Here is a 17,248-nt window from a genome sequence, read left to right on the forward strand (position 1 = left end):
GGAATCTTCCTGCAATGGGCCTCTAGTTTGTATAGATTTATGAAATGACCAAAGTATTGATATGGAGAATAAATGGTGCTTGCCAGGTTAGGGATAGTAAGGGAGCAGGTGACTGTAAAAGGGTTGCACGAGGCAGATATTTGTATTAATGTGATAGTTCTATATATTGATTTTGGTCATCATTACAGAAATGTACATCTGTGATAAAAAGAAAAAGAAATATATACACATTGTACCATTGTGAACTGGGTGATTTTGACATTTAACTACTGTTACATAAAATATAACCACTGGGTGAAGCTGTATAAGAGAGTACACAGCACCTCTCAGTTCAATCTTTGAAACTTCATGTGATTCTATAAAGATTTCAAAAAATAAAAATGGGTGCAAGCCAAATGTCTGAGACCTCTGGTAGAATCTTCTACATTCTCTACAACAAAACACCACTTTCACATTTTAATGGCCCCAACAGTAAGCATAGTTCATATTTTTTCAGGGGACTTTGAAAACAAAGATGAAACAATCAAACAGAAAATTACAAACTTTGTCTTTATCCCAGAGATTGGTATTCCCTTCCCATCCACCTTCATCCCATCTCATGGCCTTTAAGTCTTGAGTTTACAATTCTCCTCTCAGTGACCTACACTCTATTCCAAAATCTCCCTCCCCCACTGTGAGTTAATGAAATTTTCAATGGAGGAGAGATTTTTGAGCAGAAAAGCCTTCCAAATTCTGCTCTTAGCCATCTCCTGCCCATGCTGCACCACAGAGATACCCCTCTCATGACACCCCAGCTTCAACATCTCAGTACCTCACTTCATAAAATAAATGTCCCAGGAAGACAGCTAACACTTGCAAAGTACTCTGGTTTACAAAGGACTGGTACAGAAGGGATCTCATGATGCTTGTTTGACTGGAGAATATATAAAAGCAGGAATCTCTTTTCCCCATTGTAGAGATGAGGTAATCTGGACCCAGTGAAGTAACTTCTCAAGTTCAATAGAGGCAAATGGTTAAGTTGAAGAATCATATGTCCTGATTCCTAATCCTAAGCAATGTCAAAGTATTCCATCAGAATAAACACCCCATTCCCAACCCGGTAATAGACATGTCATAACAGGAAACACTAGAATAGAAGCCAAATAGTTGATTCAACTGACTGGTCTGATCCCATCTAAAGCAGAGGTTCTCAAAGGCTTGCCTAATCCTGAGAGCAGTAATATGACTAGTGGTTCTAAATAGAGCTTTCAAAATAGAAAGTCAGTATGTACCTGTATGTAGTTAAAGTAATCAGCTGGCATGGCAAGGACTAGAAAGAAAGCAGATTGTTTACTTCAGCTAGCTTTACTGCTTTATGCAACTTACCTGCCCATGTCTATGAAGAAAGGGCACAATAGTGGAGCTAAAGAGTGTCTCAAAATTCAAGCAAGAAGTAATTTTGATAGAAAACACAGGTTTATAATAAAAAATCATACATTTTTTTATTGATTCATAAAGTATATAGTATAGGGTTATGTATGGAATAGCACATAGGGTAAATGGCCTCCATGGCTTTGCTGGCACATACACACTCTTTTGTTGAAATTTTCCATGACCATTTTGCATAAATGTGGCTGAATTTCATTGATACAGTGCTCAATTTCCTCCTCCAAGGCATGGGTGGTCATGGGCTTGTTGGCATAAACCTTAGACTTCAAAAAACCCCAAAGACAAAAGTCCAAGGGCGTTAAATCGCATGATCCTGGCGGCCAATTCTGATCACCAAAATGGGAAATTACACGACCAGGAAATGACTCATGCAGTAATTGAATTGTTTCTCGGGCTGTAAGGCATGTGGCACCATCTTTTTGAAACCACATGTCATCCACATCCATATCTTGCAATTTAGGCACAAAAAACTGGATTATCATGTCTCGATAGCAAGCACCATTATCTGTTATTGCCTGAGCCGCCGCATTTTCAAAGAAGAATGGTCCAATGATGCCTCCAGCCCAAATCTGCACAAAACAGTGACACGTAGTAGATGAATTTGTTTCTCAACAATCACCCATGGATTTTCTGAACCCCAAATGTGACAATTTTGTCGATTAACCAAGCCATAAAGATGAAAATGAGCCTCATTGTTGAAGATGATTTTGTTCGAAAAATCAGCATCCACTTGTTGTTCCATAATCCATTTGTGTATGTGCCAGCAAAGCTGTGGAGGCTGTTTACCTGATATTCTATTCCATATATAACCCTATACGGTATACTTTATGAATCAATAAAAAAATACAATTTTTAATTATAAACCTGTCTTTTCTATCAAGATTACTTCTTGCGTGAATTTTGGGACACCCTTTATAACCAAGGCTGAATTCAAATTAATTCTTGGATCCCTAGCTCTCCCTCATCTTGACCAAGAAAAAGAACAAACACCATAGCGGGAAACCTCAAGGAAACTTCATTATGACCTGATTTTTGATTTTGTGATTCTCCTTCTAATCTACTCTTTCCAGCTGGAGCATGGCTGGGATTTGTCAGCCCTTGATGACCAAAGTGCAAATAATAAAAAAAAGCTACATTGTTGGAAAGATCATGGAAAATTAATCACATGAAATACAGTACTTTTGATAGCAGCAAACAGAAATACAAATTAAATGATGCCAGGACCTCTACACCATCAGAACAGTTCTTCTCAGAACAAAAGTTTGAGAACCTGACAATACACAAAAAACAGCAAAGGAGTTTTATTATGAAAAGTAGAAGAGAAAGTAAAACTCATGATGTTATAAGCTGCTGAATATTACGTAACCATTTATTAGTCATAAACTACTTTTTGATTCAAAGGAGTTCCTAGTCCCATTGTGCCCCATTTCTAATAGGATTAGGCTACTGCAGGACAAATGAAATGGAAGGTAATAAAATTCTTACCAACATATTTTAGTTCTACGGTGGTTTCACCTTCTCTAGTTAATTCTGTTACTTCACAAGTGTAGTTTCCTGGGACAGCATGGCTCTTGTCCATAATCAAAGAGGCATTGCCTGTTAGTAGTGCGTCTGGTACGATGTATGAACTCGAAAATTCCCTCTCCGGGCTGGGATTTATTTTTATCTCCATCATAGAAGAAAATGTCTTTGTTCCCAAATTTCCACTTTACAAACAATTCTTCAAGGCTCTGTGCCCCCATTATTGACTATGCATGGGATGAGAATAGTTTTATTGTCATTGGTGTATTCTACAGATTTGATTGTATTAAATAATAGCTGAGCTGAACCTGGAAAAAAAAGAAAATAGTTTCATTTCACTATAGAATTCTATAGGGTAAGGTCTTAGGTATGTTACAAATCCTTAAGATAAAAGAGCAATACTTCAATTGTCCCCTTAAGTAAGCAGTGCAGCTACAGAGAGAAGGCAGGCCAGGTGAAAAAGTGAAACAATTTATTTTAATATTAACCTGCACAGATGGTAGACACCATTGTAACTATTCCTTATTCATTCTCAGAAATACACAGTGTACATTACCAAGAGTATTGGTAATAAATTCAGCAACCTGTGTTGGAACATGCAGGTGTAGTATTTGGCTTCAGAAGCTTTGAAGTAATCATTGTTGCTCACTGATGTATGAGAAAAAATATTGTTCTTAACATGGAAAATTAGTGAACAGAATATCAAACCAAATATTATATTAAGTCTCAACTTCTATGTTCTGCCTCCAAACAGAACTTGGTAAACCCATACAAAGTTTATCTATATATTTATGTTGCATTTCAAAGGAATGTGTTGAGCTATACTGTACTTAATATAAAAAGTAAAAAGTAAATCAATGGATCACATTGTATCTTTTCTCTAAGATGGAAAGTCTTAGAATGCTATGGAACATATTCTTTGGCTATATCGCATTGCAAAACACAGACAGCAATGGACATTTAGTATGCAAATACTATAAATAGATATATACAATTGAAAGGAATTTTCTCACTCCCACATTTCATTGAAACTATAGAACAACAATTTCCAAGTGTATACTACAGGTATTCCTTCCTCCTAAAAACCATAAACCACTCAAAATAAATCAAGGAAACAGTCAAAATCAATTCCTGCTAATAAGGAATTATTAATTCCTGCTAATAAGAAATTATTAAGTCTATTGATCCTATTGTTTAATAGACTATTCTCAATAGGATAAACTACCAGTTGTCTTACAAAATAGGGATTGGGAAGGTAATTGCAATCACTCATCTTTCACCTAAAATGTGCAAGATTGTAGAGAAATTGTAGTTCTCTTCCATATTTTTCAGCCATTTATTAACTCTTCTCTATAAGTAGTTAGTTGAATTTTCCCTGAAAACAACAACAACAACAACAAGAACAAAGCACTAACAAATATAAATACCAACTTTAACAGTTCATCCTTACAATTTCTTCCCTTTACACAAATTGGGAATAAAACTCAGATCCATAACACATTATTATTCTAGGAACATAGTATTTGATAAATGCCCATTGAATTAAATGCTAGGATGCATAGTGAAATATGAACTGAACAAGGTTCAGAAAGCCTGAGTACAAATTCTACCTGTCACTTGTCAGTATGTGACCTTAAGCAATTCACGTAACTTTTCTAGGCCTTGGTTTACGCTCTGCAAGTAAGAGGATCAGAAATGAACACCAGGCAGCTTCACAGAATTGTGGCGAGTATCAAAGGAGCAAATACACGGACAAGAGCCCTCTCAACAATGCTGTGCTGTACATATGCAGGTAATACTCTAAAAACTGGGCAAAACAGCATTTTTACACAATGATCTAAACCAATGATGGCGAACCTATGACACACGTGTCAGAGGTGACATGCAAACTCATTTTTTTGGTTGATTTTTCTTTGTTAAATGGCATTTAAATATATAAAATAAATATCAAAAATATAAGTCTTTGTTTTACTATGGTTGCAAATATCAAAAAATTCTATATGTGACAGGGCACCAGAGTTAAGTTAGGGTTTTTCAAAATGCTGACACACCAAGCTCAAAAGGTTCGTCATCACTGATCTAAACCTTCTCTGACTGGGAGGTGCAAATTGTTATGTTTCTGGGAATTTGAGGTCTGAACCAAGCTTGTGGTTCACAAGCTCACTTCTGCCCAGTTCTCTACACTTCTAGCCATCCCTGTACTAGGAAGCCCAGGCAAAACCTGGATTTCCAATTGTGTTTTCAAAATCATGGGGTTCTGAGTTATTTCCCCTGAGATAGAAGCATTGAGGGGGAGCAGCTACAGTGCACAACAAGGAGAGAAGAAAGTGCTTGTGATGTTGGAATTAGAAAAGAAGGGAAATGTCAGAAAATATGGTGCACAATTTTGAAATGGACAAAAGGTTAGTGTTCTTTCAGTGGGGATCTGGGCATTGTCTGACAGATCCCTTTGGGAATATCTGATTTTGTAGGGGCGGGGCCTGTGCCTTTCACTGTGTTTTGTAAATTGTAAAACTTAGACAGTAATGCAAATCACTCCGGTCCACCGAGAGAGAAATAAACTTTGTTCTGCAACTGATTTCCGCTGGGTAGAAAAGAGGGTTGAAAAATTACATTTTATTTCCCTAAGACTGTTGACCAATTGCATATATTCACTAATTCATTTCAGCATTACTGATTGCCTATATATGTGTCTTTTCTCTCAATGTTCTTTAAAAGCCAAGATGGTCTGACCATCTTGCTAGCTTGCTATTCAACAATTTCATAACTCATGCTTAAGGAAGGGATTTCCTGCAGAATACAGGAAGTGCTAATTGCACTACATTATTTCTTTTGTAATATACAGAAATCTAAAAGCTGAAGCCATTTAAATAGAATTGGTGCTCTTAATAAAATTCAAATAAAATTAACCTGGATAAGCTATAACTTGAATAACCCTTGCATTATAATTAATAAATAAGCGTAGTCCAAAAGTGTCACTCTACCAGCTGTTGACCACAACTTCATCTTCTATTAACACTTATTTAAACTCTGTAAGTAATAAAATTATCTGATTTGGGTTTTCTCTCTTTTGCCTACTGCCTTCTGATAAAACAGCAACATGAAGAAAACGTTTGAAACAGAACAAATAAAGAAACACAAATAACTAACATGAGTAAGAAAATTCTGAAAAATCAAGATGTGCCTATAGCAGTCTAAATCAGATATAAAGGTATTAATACAACCATAAGTGATGCCAGAGTTACAAATAAATTAAAAATAAAATTGAAAATTATTTTAAATTAAAAGCCAAATATATTGGAATCTACAATCTCTTTGAATACCAACAACCAACCTTACCATCTCCTTCCGCAGTCCTGAAAATGGCCAACATGTGCTTGCAGAGAAGGATCAATATATGGCTCATAATTTTTAAAAATGTAGCAAACATTTATTGAGAGTTACTTGATCTGAAACATAGTGATAAGATATGTGGATTCAGTGTTTGGAGAGGGAGGAGGTGTGTGAATTATCTTTTCAAAGCTTCCAATTCTGACTTGGGGGGATGATATGCACTTTTTATAGCACAGGATTATGTAGGTGTGATCCTTCCTTAATGAGCAACATGCTCTGGGAGGGAAGGAGAGGACAGGAATCAGTCTTACAGCTTTCTAAGAAAATGTGTGTTGTGTTGCTACCTGGGAAAAGTGTCATAGTCCCTGCTCACATGGGTGGTCCTCAATCTTTTTAAACATGTTCCATGTAAAGTTTCTCTCCTCTGTGACAGCTCTTAAATCACCTTCTTTCTGCAGCAGCTTACTGCGTACTCTCCAAAGCAGCCCTCTCTTCTTCTTTCTTAATTCAGATTGAGTCCATCAGTGATGCCAGATGAGAAGCCAGAGCTTCTAATAATCCTCACCTTAAAATTGACTTGCAACCCCAGCAATTCACACTTTTCTCCCCTCACCCCCATTTCTCCTCTTCAGAAATGAATCCCTTTACCTGAGAGGTAGTTTCTATTTTTGCCTCCCCACCCATCAATCTCCTCAAAGACTTTCCTACTTGAATATCAACCTCCCACATGCCCCTATTCCATTTACATAGGTTTTGCTTTTCGTTGTGTTTTTAAACATTTAAAAACATGCTCAAACATTCACCAACTTGAGGAAATCGCTCATTTCTGTCTCTCTTGTTCCTAGCAACATAAAATAATAACCTAAAAGCATTTCTTCACTTTGTTTCATTTCTTAAGTCTCTGCCACCTGGCTGCCATCTCTGACCTTCAGCTTCACTACAACAGCTCTTTCCAAAGTCACCAACAATCCCTTGTGAAAAATCACATCTGTATGTTTCACTTTCTATCTCAACTTCTCTACAGTTCTTGAGCCAGTGGGCAGCTCCTTCCTTGTGCCTGTCCCTTGGCCTCTTAATCTCTGGATTCTAAATTTCCTTCTACTGCTTCGCTCACCCATCCCAGCTTCCTTTCCTTATTGAAACCTATTCTGTGATTGACAATAAATATTAGTGTTCCTAACGGCTTCATAGTCAGCACTGCCTCCTCCTCCCCAGTATTTACCCATATTCATGGTTCTAACTACGTACACACTTTTATTTAACCAGGTTCTACCTTTCTCTTCAAGACTGGGAAAGCCAACTGTGTGCTGAGCTTTCTACTTTGGACCTAGTGCTGTTACATCAAAGTCAACATATCAATTTTCCCTCTTCCTATCCTCTCCACAAATCCTCACCTCCCTAAGGTATTTTCTATTATCTATCAGTCAACCAGACCTGGGCCTAAGAATCATGCTGGATTCTTCCCTCTTTTTAGCCATGGATATTTCAGGTGGACTCAGCCTATTTAATAGTTACTAAATGCAATGCAAGTTGTATGAATGAGACATTCCTTATTTCTCCCTTGAACTACTGCCAGTGAATTAACTCTCTGACTCCAGCCTCAACATATCCCCATCCCAGCCCCAGTGTATTTTACACAGTTCTGGAAAAAAATGTTCTAAATGCAAATGTCCACTCTTTTGATCACTACACTTTAACAAACCCCTTCCCTCTTGTCAGGCTAAATTGTAAGTGTATTAGCATGGAATACAAACTAGGTCCTTCAAGGCCCTGTCAAGCCCCAACTTCTGTCCTTCCTCATTTCCAAACTAAGGTCCAATTATAATGACCTTCTTGAAATCCCATGAATATGCATATGTAGAGGCCATGACCCTTCTCTTGGTGAATATGTCAGAACACATATTTTGGAGTCAGACATTGGCTCAAGCCTTAGCCCCTTCTAGAGATATAACCTTAGGCAAATTATTTAACCTCTGCCACCTCAGCTTTGTCATCTATATAACGTGAAGTGATAGTATATACCTCCTGGGGAGTTTCTTAAGATTTAATGAGACAAGGAACACAAAGTTGTTATCTCAATGTCTTTCACATATTTAGGAAATGATCAATAAATGGCAGCTGGAGATGACTAAGTTTGGCTCTTCCAGCTAATGCAGTTCACATGATAATCCTATTCCCCTTCCCTACACTACTCAATTATATTTATCTTGTCCTTATTGCTCCCAGCACTCCCTCTTAAGTTCTGTCACTACCCTTATTACTGAATCTCATAATTAATACTTGATTTAATTGGTCTCCCCATTAGGAGAAAGGATAGAAAAGCAAGGACAATGTCTTTATTTTGTAGCCTATGGATTAAACCCAGGGTCCACCAAGTATGCCTCATTACATTCCTTATGAATGTAAAAAGTTAAAGTCTGAATCCCAAGAAATGAGTACCCAAAAAACTTGTATCAGAGAGGATTCATTCTTCTTCCATATTTCAAGAGATCCCTCCACTTCTTACTTCTATAGACTCGATTATGGAATCATGAAGCTACATATTTCAATGCAAAATTTCAACTAAGTCAGTTGCAGGTGAGGTGGAAGAGTTCCTTAAATTTGGCAGGAAGAGCCAAAGTTAGTCAACTCTAGCTGCCATTTATTGAGCATTTGCTAAGTATGTGAAAGCTTCAGAGACCAAGAATATAGCTGATAATTGAAATCGTGAGCATAAATATGATTGTCCAGAGAGTCCTTTCAAAGCAACAGAGCAGGTATCAGGGAATTAAATGTTGGAGAATACCAATGATTAAGGAGCAAATAGTTAAAAAGGAACAAACTAAGAAAGTGAGTAGTATGAGAAGTAAGTGACTCCACAAAGACCTCCACTATAGACATCAAGAAAATTTCTTGATATGAACAACATGGATGTCAAGTGTGATGAGTACAAATAGCCCCTGGATTAAAAATCACATTACTGGGTACTTTATCTGTAAATTTGCACAGACTAGTGGGATGAGAAGTCATACTGCATTGAGAATAAATGGAAGGGAGAAAGGAGAGGCAATTATTGTTTCATTAAATTTGACAGTCAAAGAGAACAGAGAGAGAAGGTGATATTGGAAGGACTGTGGAAATAGGAACAGGGTAAGATTTTTTTGGTTCTTCTTTTATTTATTTATTTATTTATTTATTTATTTATTTTATTGTTTTTAATTTGGGGTAAAACTTAAGCATGCCTGCAAGCTATTGTGAAAGCACCAATGGAGAAGGAAAGATCTAAGATGCAAGACTGAAGAATTAAATTGATTAGTTAGGTCTCCAACGTGGTGGAAGTGAAAGAGCTATAGACAGGTGACCTTTTCCTTAAAGGGTGAATAGTTATATTTCTGAAACTGGGTGAGAAGGGAGAAAGTGATGAAGGTTACCTAAGCTATTATCGGTAAGTTTAGAAATAGTAGAAAAGATGTTAAGAGAGTCTACACCATACATCACTACTTTTTTTGCAGCTGAGTAGGATGTTGACTATCAGTGTGGAATGGATGTTTAGTAATGGGGTAAGAAGTCCCAGCAGTCACTAAGATAAATGAAGCAAAAAGATACCTGCTAGAAATGAATCTGTGTTGCCATAGACATTGACCATGGAATCAAAACCTTGAGCTTCAGTGTGACACATATTGAAATATGCATAAATATGCTCAATCCCTGCGTTGACCAGATGTGGAGTCATATACAACTGCTCCATGGGTATGGAAGGAAGTAGAGGAGAGTGTCGCCTCTAATTCCTGTCTTACCGCCACATAACCACACAGAGGGGAAATCCAGGTTCTACTGTGTTAGTCTAGGTCTGTCAGAATGAATTTCCTGGGTGCTCTGTATTTTTTACTGTATTACAAGTTCAGCAAAATTAATCCTACACTGTTCTTCTTCTTCTTTTATCATAGAAAATATGGCTGTACAAGTGAAAGTAGCTTCATGACAGCCCGAGTGCACTGTATTGGGCACTAGATATAAAAGTATAGAATTTTAAAATCTTGTATAAAAATGTATGAATGCAAAACCTAAAAGTTGGTTTAATGGATTTATAAGAATTGTGTCACAAAAATATTATTAATGTACTAAAGGCAATGCCTTTACTAGCCATAGTTGAATCAACATTAAGAAATACACACAGGCCGAAACCGGTTTGGCTCAGTGGATAGAGCGTCGGCCTGCGGACTGAAAGGTCCCAGGTTCGATTCCAGTCAAGGGCATGTACCTGGGTTGCGGGCACGTCCCCAGTGGGAGATGTGCAGGAGGCAGCTGATCGGTGTTTCTCTCTCATCGATGTTTCTGACTCTCTATCTCTCTCCCTTCCTCTCTGTGAAAAATCAATAAAATATATTTAAAAAAAAAAAAAAAAAAGAAATACACACAGTTTTAATAATATGAGTGATAATTTTGGATTCAAAGTATTTATCAATTTTGGGAAAAACACCTATTTTTCATCTTTAGAACCTAGTCTTTCAAATCTCCATTAACAACTCAGTGGCAAAGATAAAACATCTGCCAAAATACAGACGACAGCATGAGCAAATGTCCTAATAGTAGACATTCCGTTTAATGCTTTAAACCGCTGAGGCGGGGCCATAAATAAGGACTTTTAAATAAGCAGTTACTTCCTCAAAATAGAAACATGTGTTTAAAAGTAATATAGTTTTTAGGAAAAAAGAAAACATCTTATTGAAAGCAACCCAAATTACTACTGTGCATAGATAATAAACTTGTTTTTTTAACCATGTACACCCCTGATTTTAAAAACTCACTTCGAAAGCTAATCATTCAACTACTGACAGTTCATATACTTACTCATTATTTGAGTAAGGTTTTATTTACTACTTTTTGCATACTACTGAAAATGTTGATGTGCTTTTAATCAAAGTATAATTGGATGTATGGGGTATGGTGGAGGGAAGGAACATAATAATTCATTCTACATCTTGTAAACCAATACAGGGGTGTTATATAATTTGGCTATAATTAGATGGAATGGACATTTTAGAAAACTTATTTTACTGCAAAGGTCAACTGAAACTTTAGTAGCTACCAGCAAATGGCATTTGACTATCAGTCATTTGTAAATGAATCTGAAAGTGTTGTGTAGGAAATTAAATGAGTGGCTGGGGCATGGCCTGCTCTGAACAAGGGTTGGACCAACTTTCCCTTCAGACCTCCTCTCTATGGGCAGCCCAGCAGGCTGACAGTAGACAGGTTTGGACCTGCCTGTATTGGGCCCAAGCTCAGAGGAAAAGGACATGACCTCAATGCCAATGTGACCTTCCTGGAACTCTGGACTAATTATAATAATATTTGCATTTTAGTTTTGACCCCACCCCCTGTGGGTTTTCTGTATACATTAAGGGTAAGGGCATGCCCAGAAGAAAGATAGTTTCAGTCAATCATCCCTGAATGCAAATGAAAGGCTCCACACATACAATCCCTCTTTAGAACCCAGGAGCTGTGGGCCATGCTCTCTCTAGCATGCACTCCACCTCCAGGGAGCAATCCCATGCCATTCCCTTCCCTTGCTTTCCCCACAGGCACATATCCCCTAACCTCTAAAGGACCCCATGACACTTGCATCCAGGGGAGAAATGGGCAGCTGTAGCTCATCCTGGGCTCACCCCCAGAACCTGTCTCCAAGGCCTCCTTTCCTCTGACTTCCCAGTGAGCTACAGCAGTCCTGCCATTGGCTGCTCTCACCATTTTGTCTCCCACACTCTGTTGACTGACTGGTGCCTCATTTGGAATGTATTTTCAATAAACCCCATTTTGCTTTACTTTTATTTTCTGTTGACCTTAAACTCTTTTCTGCATCGACGAAAAGAACCAAGGTCCTAGGCAGTAACCCCAACTGGGAACAAAAGGAAAATCAAAGTCTGAGTACAAATGAACGTAAAAGACCTTCTATGGTCTAAACTCAGTCTCTCAAATACCTTGATTTATAACTTCTTGTGCTCTAACGCTGTTAGCATCTCTTCACAGGTGCCCTTTTATAACTAAATATTAAACACACAGAAATCCATTGGTTTTTATACAACAACTAGAGGCCTGGTGCCCATGAATTCATGCACCAGTAGGGTCCCACCCCTGGCCTTTGGGATTAGGCCTAACCAGATCTCTGACATTCCCTGAGGGTTCCTGGAATTCAAGAGTGCACAGGCCTGGTCGAGGGTCCCCACCAATGGATGATCAGGGCCCAGGGAGGAACATGGGAGGTTGGCCAGCTGGAGAGGGACCATGGGAAGACTCTAGGGTGTGTCTGGCCCATTTCATACAGTCTAGATCTGCTGGACCTCAGCCGCAAGTGAATCTACCGGTCAGAGCACACGGTCCCCTGCTGGTCAGTGCACATCAAGTGACTGGTCAACCCACTGACTGTCAGCCCCCTGACCCACTGGTGGTCAGTGCATTTCATAGTGAGCAGTTGAGTTGCCTTAGCATATCATTAGCATATTATGCTTTGATTGGTTGAATGGACAACTGGACGACAGGACACTTAGTATATTATACTTTTATTATATACTAGAGGCCCAGTGCATGAAATTCGTTCACTGGGCAGGGGGGTGGGGGGGAGGGGGTGGTGGATCAGGCCTAAAGCAGCAGTCAGCCATCCCTCTCACAATCTGGGACTTCTGACTCCCAACCTCTTCACCTGCCTGCCTGCCTAATTGCCCCTAACTGCTTCAGCCTATCAGCCTGATTGTCCCCTAACCACTCCCCTGCCAGCCTGATCTATGCCTAACTGCTCCCCTGCCAGCCCGATTGCCCCCAACTGCCCTCCCCTGCTAGCCTAGTCACCCCCAACTGCCCTCCCCTGCAGGCCTGCCCCCCAACTGCCCTCCTTTCCCTGCAGGCCCAGTTGCCCCTAACTGCCCTCCCCTGCAGGCCTGGTTGCCCCCAGCTGCCCTCTCCTGCCGGCCATCTTGTGGCTTTTGGTGCTACCATCTTTGTGGGCATTGCAGTCAATTAGCATATCCTCTCATTAGCTGTGGGTGACACCATCTTTGAGGGTAGGGCAGTTAATTAGCATATCCTCTCCTTATTGGCTATGGGCACCGCCATCTTTGTGATAGTGTGAGGGTCAATTAGCATATTCTCTCTTTATTAGATAGGACTAGAGGCCTGGTGCACGACATTTGAGCACAGTGGGGGGCGGGGGGGTGTTTCCCTCAGCCCAGCCTGCACCATGTCCAATCTGGGACCCTTTGGGGGATGTCCAACTTCCAGTTTAGGCCCGATCCCTACAGACATCCAGCAGTCGGACATCCCTTTCAAAATTTGGGACTACTGGCTCCAAACTGCCTCTGCCTGCCTGCCTGATTGACCCTAACCACTTTTGCCTGTTTGCCTGATTGTCCCTAACCGCCTCTGTCTGCTGGCCTGATCACCGCCTAACTGCTCCCCTGTCTGCCTGATTGTCCCTAACTGCCCTCCCCTGCTGGCCTTATCCCCCCTAACTGCTTGCTCCCCTGCCGACCTGATCGACCCTAACCACTTCTGCTTTGGCCCCCGCCACTGTGGCTTTGTTCAGAAGGAAGTGGGACATCTGGAATAAGTCCAGTCAACCTGGTCTAATTAGCATATTACTCTTTTTTTAGTATAGACAGAGGCCCAATGCACAAAATCCATGCAAGGGCTTGGCCTTCACAGCTACAGCTTCATCCAGTAGGTTCTCTGGTCTAATTAGCATATTATAATTTTATTATTAGAGAATTAACACAGTTCAAGTGCGTAAGGCCTCTATTTTGTTTTTCTTTTTTAGGTTATTAACTTAGTACACTAAAACACCATTAATTCTGATTTCTATGACGCTATAGGGACTTCAGCACATTGATATTATATGTAAAATAGAGGCCCAATGCACGAGTAGGCCTTTCTTTCCCTGGCTGCTGGCACTGGCTTCCTCTGGCACCCGGGACCTGGGCTTTCCTCCAGCACCTGGGACTTAGGCTTCTCTCGCAGCCTCAACTTATCTAGAAGGTCTTCTGGAAGAAAGTCCGGAAGGATGTTTGCTCTAATTAGCATATTATACTTTTATTATTATAGATGAGTGCTTATTATACATGATTTTAACTATTACTAACAGAAATGCTATACCCAAAATAAACACTCTAGCAGTTCTTTCTAATCTACATGAAAACATGACCCTTGTTTTTAAAACAATGTATGATTTATCATTTTTATTCTTCAGAATAGCTTTTGATGCCTATATCTGAATTGGTGATATTATATCACAATTTAAAATCTGGTTCAACATGCATTCTGATCAGAAAACGGGTTTCTGAAAGCAGTATTGTTTTAGTTATTTTGATAGTAACAGCAATGAGTCGTTAATGATAATGACAGGGAACACTACTTTATCTAATATCAACCCTTCAGATAACAGACATAGTGATTATAAAAGCTCCAACGTGCCAGGATTTTCGGAGAATGGGGAAAGTGGTAACAGGGTCTTAAGAGCATCTTGAAAATAGCCGAAGTCACAAGGCTTTATGAAAGGCACAGTGAGGCTAAAAAGAGTTTAAATGTAATTAAGTCCACATTCTAGAATTAAATATAACAGCTGTTTGTTACTGTTCCTCAAACTCAATTTGCATCTTAGAAAAAGTTAACAAAAGGGTCTTTGCATGTGAAATGTGACAGGCATAGCCTATACACACACACACACACACACACACACACACACACACACACACACATCACACGCTTTCCTCAGTTTTTATGGAGCACACGTTTTTAAAAATAATAGTTTCCAAAAGCTTGGGACCTAAATGCCTTTGGCTTAGAAAAGCACCAAATTCCACTTAGCTGCAAGTTGTCTTCCTATTTCAAGCGAAATCCATTGCAGTTAAACTGGTCCCCAAATACAGGGGAGAACTTGAATGTGCTCTTTGGACTGTTTTAAAGTGGTTGGTGGACGGCCCGAGGTTGAGAGAGTTTCCAGGAAGTCTATTTCTAGGGTTTAATAAACTAAAAAAGGGGGGAAGATTCTTCTGATTAAATGGTGTGTTGGAAATAAAACTTAATTGTATCAGGTATGTCTCCCTTACCTGCTATGTTCATGTGGGAGGGCAAACAGGGAAAATAAAACCATCTTGCAGACTTCGCCAAAATGCGCACTTCAATCACTAGAAGACCAGGCTCTCCCACTGTCCCGCCTTCATCCCCAGTGCATTTAAGCGCCTAGGAGGGAAGAGGGGTGCCAAAGAGGGGGACCCTAACAGCTACCACTATGCGCCAAGGAAGGCACCCTTTCTCTCTAGTTATTTTCCGCGCGAGGTGCGCGGTGTTGAGTCTTCCTACCTGGGTGCCTCTGGAGGTGGAGAGCAGGGGGAAGGAGATGAGCCCTCTGTCACCCTGGGAAGATGAAGAGGAGGGAGAGGAAGCAAGGAAGGAAGGGAGCGCCTGAGTACCCGCGGGGGGGGGGGGGGGCCTCCCACTTTCGCGCCAGGCATGCAGTGAACGGCGCATCCCGCACTGGCCACCCTCTCCAGGGAGCTGCGGGGCCAGCCCGGCACAGGGCACACCCCGCGGGGCGCAGCGGAGGCTGGAGACGCGATCTGCAGAGCTAGGAACAGGGCCACTCACCGCAGCTCGCCAAGCCCAGCAGCAGCAGCACCAGCAGGGGCCACATCTCGCCAGCGAAGGGGGAAGGGGCAGAGGCTGCTGCCATCACCACCAAGGCAGAGTCTGGAGCAACCACTGGCGTCACAGTCAGGACCCTGCCTTGCTGTGCGTCACAAGCAGGACCCAATGCCCAGGCTGCTGGCCGCGCTGGCTGGGGCGCTCTGACCATCGCATACCTGCTCCCTGCCCAGCCAAAGGTGCTGCTGACTGCAGTCCCTCAGATTCCTGGGCTCCTTCATATTCCCTGAGGCTCCGCGGAGACCCTGAGCCCCTCCAGGGAGGTGGCCAATGCTGGGCTTCAAGGGTAAACCTTTCCTTGGCAACCACCATCCCTGCCCAGGGTCCTGCCAACCACCATCCAAGCCCAGAGAGGCTTGGAGTGTGTGCTCTGGCTCACTGGGTCTTCACTGTCCCCGCCCCTCTCCAAGGTTCCTCTCCTCCTTCTTGCTCCATCCTGGGCCCCAGGATCCTCCCTCCAATGGCCTCTCCTGTTTGAAAAAAAAAGGATTAAAAATGTGGCTACAAGCCACAATATAAACAAGGCCTTCATAAAAAAAAAAAAAAAAAAAATTTATCACAGTGACATTGGTTCCCAAAACTATACAGGATTCAAGAGTGCAACTGAATAAAATATCATCTACACTCTGCATCCTTCTGTCCCCATTCCCTCTTCCCTCTGACAACCTCCACTCCACCCACGCCCCTTTGGCTCTGGCTATCACCACACAGTTAATGCATATAGAGCTTTTGACTAATCCCTTCACTTTTCTTTAGTATCTCACTGAATGACACAGGCACAACATTCAAAATGAAGCAAAAGACCTTTTAAAACTGCCAGTAACATTTATCCTAAATGATGAACGCTCTTGTCACAAAGTCAGTCTCTGGTGGCTACTCTAATGGGCTGCATAGCCTGTCTGCTCCTTTGGTTGTTTTTCTCTTACCTGCTGGAGAAGAAAGCAATTTCCCACCACAATACCCCACTTCTCCAAATCCTCTACCCATGACATCTCCTCCACCGACTCAATCCTCATAGTAATAAAACCCAGGAATAACATTTCCACTCTCAGTGCATTGTATACTATGTAACTGTTCATGGTTTCCTTGTGTAAACCTCTTTCCCTCAACACTATCATTGCTTTAAAATTGGAGAGATTTTTAAGTATTCCCTCCTCTACGACTTCCCATCCAACCCGGCAAACAGAAGGAGTTTAATAAATGTGTTGCTGTGACTGATGGCAAGCATTGCTCCAGTGAAATTTGATAGTCATATTGTTTTAAAGATTAAAAAAAGAAAGGAAAAGAGACATCTCAC

General features: G+C 40.7%; 1 pseudogene; it reads right to left on the reverse strand.

The window, feature by feature from the left end:
* The window catches only part of LOC118675710, a 71,591-nt pseudogene extending 54,624 nt beyond the window's left edge, over window positions 1-16,967 (reverse strand).
* Between the last annotated feature and the right edge of the window lie 281 nt (window positions 16,968-17,248).

This window comes from Myotis myotis, unplaced genomic scaffold (assembly GCF_014108235.1).
Source record: "Myotis myotis isolate mMyoMyo1 unplaced genomic scaffold, mMyoMyo1.p scaffold_m19_p_2, whole genome shotgun sequence".
NCBI classification, from domain to species: Eukaryota; Metazoa; Chordata; class Mammalia; order Chiroptera; family Vespertilionidae; genus Myotis; species Myotis myotis.